Source organism: Penaeus monodon, chromosome 17 (assembly GCF_015228065.2).
Source record: "Penaeus monodon isolate SGIC_2016 chromosome 17, NSTDA_Pmon_1, whole genome shotgun sequence".
NCBI lineage: Eukaryota > Metazoa > Arthropoda > Malacostraca > Decapoda > Penaeidae > Penaeus > Penaeus monodon.
Genome location: NC_051402.1, coordinates 14,918,728 through 14,923,727, shown reverse-complemented (window position 1 = coordinate 14,923,727; position 5,000 = coordinate 14,918,728). Strand labels below are relative to the sequence as shown.

Sequence of the window (5,000 nt, the reverse complement as noted above, 5' to 3'; positions counted from 1 at the left end):
CAATTGCGAGTTCCAGGGTTTGTGCTTGGTTGCCCCTCTCAGTCGTCTCGGCTGTGAGTGAGTACTGGCATGCTGACATCAGCATGCTGGGGTCAAAGTTGGGATGGCAAGGACTGGCCACCCTACCACATCATTCTATGGCTTAGTATGGCTATTCCTTTACAGACGTCCCTACATCCACTGTGATATGGGACCAACTTTTTTTTTTCTTTCTTCTTCTTTTATTATTATTATTATTATTATTATTATTATTATTATTATTATTATTATTATTATCATTATGATGATGATGATGATTATTATTATTATTATCATTATTATTATTATTATTATTATTATTATTATTATTATTATTATTATTATTATTATACGAAAGTTTCCTTAGATCTGCTAATTAAAATCAAACACCGAGTCACTACCAGTGACCTAGGGTGATTGAAGTTTGAGGCAATGGAACATCAACGAAAACATGCAAAATATGCATAACAACCACAAATCAAAACATCCAGTCAAATCAATTCACGCACACAAAGAACACATCAGATTGATAATGCTCTTCTGAGAACATGTGCTGTGCTGTTTAAGACTATTTTTTGGATTTCTTCTAATTTTGAATTTCCTGGTATTTGCTCAAGAAACTTATCTGTACCTTTTTTTATAAGGCCAAGAGCTCCAATAACACAGGCAAAGTTTGGTTTTTAATGCCACATCTTTTCACCTCTATTTCCAGGTCTTTATACTTTGATATCTTTCAAACACTTTTGTTAGGACGTTTCTGTCTGAAGGGATGCTCATATCCATAAACAGGCAAGTGTTGTTTATTTTGTCTTGATGACGATATCTGGACGATTGCCTGTATAGTATGATCTGTGTGAATTGGAAAGTTCCACAAGATTGTAGCATCTTTGCCTTCAGTAACTGCTCTGGATGGTGTTTTATTATTATTATTATTATTATTATTATTATTATATTATTATTATTATTAAAGATCATCATCATCATCGCTATTTGTGTCATTTTATTATTATTATTTTTTTTTTTTTTTTTTTTTTTTTTTAATTATTACTGTTGTTATTACTATTATTATTACTATTATTATTATTATTATTATAATTATTATTACTATATATTATTACTATCATCATTATCGTCATCATCATTATCATCATCATCATTATCGTCATCATCATCATCTTCATCATCATCATCTTCATCATCTTATCATCATCATCATCATCATCATCATCATCTTCATCATCATCATCATCTTCATCATCATCTTCATCTTCATCTTCATCATCATCATCATCATCATCATCATCATCATCATCATCATCATCAGCTTGTGATCAGAGTTTATTAAGCCATTGGATCCAGGTACCTCGTGGCCTGCATTGGATCAAAATCCCAGCTGTATGTGTACTTGAGTGGTGCCTCTCTTGGTTGTGTGGCTTGCAGGCCAGGCCCATGTAAACAGTCAAATGTGATATGTATCAAGATTCATTGTTTCTATTTGTGTCTTTTCTGCATAACCCTTTTTTGCTTTTTTAGACCATTTTCCAATGTCTATATTTATTATTTGTTGTACTCTATAAGATGGTAATAGACTAGTTCTTCGATCAGACTCTATATTATCTCTGGTGTTAGTCTACAACGCTGTGCAATAACAAAACAATAGCTAGGTAATATACTGATATTGTGTAATTTTAAATATTTTTTTATCATTAAATTTTCTTAACACACCTTGGACATAGTCTAGTGGGCAGCAAAAGGATCCTGAGCATGAAAATAGTATCCTCCCAGAGCTGGCACTATTCAGCCATGAGTGGTACGTTCCACCCTTGTCTACTGGTGGAAATAAAGGATAGCCCCGTCCTCAATGCACACTGAATCTAATCATCCTCCATCCCCAGGCCCAGAGTAAATATGTTCATGACAGTACATTCCTGTCACCCCAGCCCTCAGTCATTTTTTTCCATGACAGTATGTTCCTGTCACCTAGCCTCTGTCAGATTTTTTTGACATTCTTTTGACATGACAGTCACCTCACCAGGATCCAATGTTTAATGTTTCTAGTTTTAGTGCACATTTTCTTTATTGTTTGAATGAAAATAACAAACTTGTTGTTTCAAAAATTTTATTGGAACGTAAGAAAAAAATATTTTCTGTTTCCCTACACAGGAAACAGAGGCAGAAATGGAAGACGAGGTGGACATTCTCATGAGTTCAGATATTGTGGCAGCACAAATGTCAACAAAACAAATCACCTTTCTAGAGCTCAGACAGGTTGGATATTCAGAGCAGACAAAAAGGTAGGTCATTAACTGGTACAGTATGTTTACTAGGCTTGTTTGTTTAGTGTTGTATATTGTGTAAATATTAATAGGTGGTTCACCTTTGGTTCCTGATGTAAAGTTGTGTCGTGGTAATGGAAAATTGCGTGTTTTGATAGTTTTTCTTATAATTTTCTTATCTGTGTCTTATTTATAAATAGTGATTAATTAAGTAAAAGAAAACATGTTGGAATAAAATGTCACTGTTAGTTATTGATTTATTGTGTAATTTCAGGAAATTGGTTGGCAAGTTTAATGCTGATTTTATTACCTAAATGGGTTGACGATAGAATCACGGAAGAGAAGAGAACATTTAAGTGAGGAAGATTTGCAAAAGAACAAAGCAATCATGGAGAGCTTCACAAAAGGCAGTGGAACACATTCATTGATGAGGTTTGATCCTATGATTTGTTCATTTTTTCTTTATTTCTTTTATTCCCCTCTAAATATAATTATTAAATTTTTCTTTATCTCCCCACCCTCATATCCCACATTTTTTACTTCAGGTTTTTGTTTTTTCAAGTATATACATCTGGCTTGGTAGTGTCATCATTATTATCTTAACTATAATGGATCGTGCTCTTCACAGACTGTCAGAAGAGCATCTCTAGAGCCCCCCACAAATGAGCCAGTGTCTTGGGAGACGTATATCGAAGCAGAAGCAGGGAAACCACCTCCACTAGGACGAATGCTCATTGCAAGGAGTCTTCAAAGTCCTTTAAAGCTACAGTAGCAATGGTAAGTTTCATATATTATCTTCACTCTGTTTATTTTGTGTTTGGGTGCTGTAATGATATAGTCTTTTATTAAAGTCATAACTATTATTATTGTTATATCACCATCTCTTTTACTATTTGATAAAAAAATCACAAGCAGTCATTATTGCAGTTATTACTAAGAAGAATGATGGAATAATCCAAGTAGAAAATACTATGTTCATAAAAGAAAAATATTTCTCCTTACTACAGAGTGAAGAATTCCCTCTTACAGTTGAGATGCTCTGAATGTCTTGGAAGTTATTGCTCCTTTCAAGCACTTTGCAAAACTGAGGGAATTTGTCCAGATGAAACTCCCCTCAGGTTTCCCAGTCAAAATTGGTAAAGATTTGTGTTTTTCAGTCATTGTGAAATCTTTAGATGAGGCAGAAGAGGTTCAGATAATTGATGATAGTTACTATTAAACAGTTTATATCATTTTATGGAGATTGTTATTCTTAGGGAACCCAAAATAACAGGAAAACATTCTGTATCATTAGCCTTTCAGGATGTAATGAAATTGATTAGATAATGTGATTCATTGCTAGAAAGTAGTGCTTTAGAGGCTACTTCTCTTGTATATTATTTGGTTAGCTGTCTCTGCTCTGGTCTTGTATGTGCTTTAACCTGATGCTGCCAGGGATGGCATGTATCTGCCATGCCCAATGTGAGTTTAGATTATTACTGTCTATGCATTTGGCTCCTCAAGTTTTTGCTTACCTAGGAGCCAATTTGCTAGGAATACCCATCTCACCTTTTTATCCTTTATTGATTTTCAAAAATGTTTTTCTTTATCTTCCATTGCAGTTAGAAATGGCAGTATTATAATAATTATAATGTCAAAAATAAAAATAAAAAATAAACATTGATAGCATTAGTGAAAAAGCATTTTTTCCAAAATTAAAGGGAAAGGTGAAATCAGGTGAAGTCACTAGATTTACAAATTTGACTCCTTGATGGCCAAGCACTTGTCGAGCCATCTGTATATAGACATTTCACAAAACAGTAATACAGTGATCACTACTTTTTTCTGGCATATAGGGTTAAAGGGAAAAATTATGGTATTTAACCCCCTTTCAATCGAGGTGATGCTACCTTTTACTCATGAAAAAATCTGGTTCAAGGGGGGGGTGAGATGAACATGCATCACAAGAATTCTGGCTGTAGGCTAGGGCACAAACCTGCCATTGTGAGCGTTTTGGCTGAAGGGAAAGACTCGCACAGGTGCGCAAACCTCTCATTTTGCGATTTAGCATTATTCCCATGGAGGATGCCATTTCCATGCTCAGCATTGGTATTCCTGGTGCGTGACCGCAATGCAGGTTGTATTACAGAAAATTGAATATAAAAAATTTGAAAAAGTGACACAAAGAACAAAGCTTTTTTTTTTTTTTTCTCCCTCTCTCTCTCTCTTCCCCTCTCCACTGAGTTATAGACACCTAGGAAATGATATGGAGTCAGTTCAATGAAACAGTATATACCACCTGGATAATGCAAATGAAGTGGCAGATCTGAATATTTAAAAATGGCCAAAAGCTAAGAACCCTTATGCATAAAAGAGAAAATAACTTTGCAAACAGGAGGCATAGAGTCTTGTCACCCACAGACCTATTTGCGTGTGCCTGGCCTACAAGCCGCAAAGCAGGCAGAGGAGCTGCTCACCCAATGCCCCGATTTTTAGTCGTGATTACTGTGATGCACCCAGGTCAAGCGGTTAAGATAAGATCTGTATTTCATGGTGTATTATATATGTAAAAGGTCTCTACTGTCAGGAAGGAAAGAGAACATAGATGATTTTGATATAAAGATTGATTAACTTATGTCATCATTTTCCAGATATCCCAATCTTGCCCAAAAGTCTCAGCAAAAATACATTCCAAGAGTTTGCATTTAGAGACGATATTTCCCGATT

General features: G+C 34.8%; 1 pseudogene; it reads left to right on the top strand.

Moving 5' to 3' along the window:
• LOC119583267 overlaps positions 1 to 5,000 on the top strand; it is an 11,687-nt pseudogene that overhangs the window by 6,351 nt on the left and 336 nt on the right.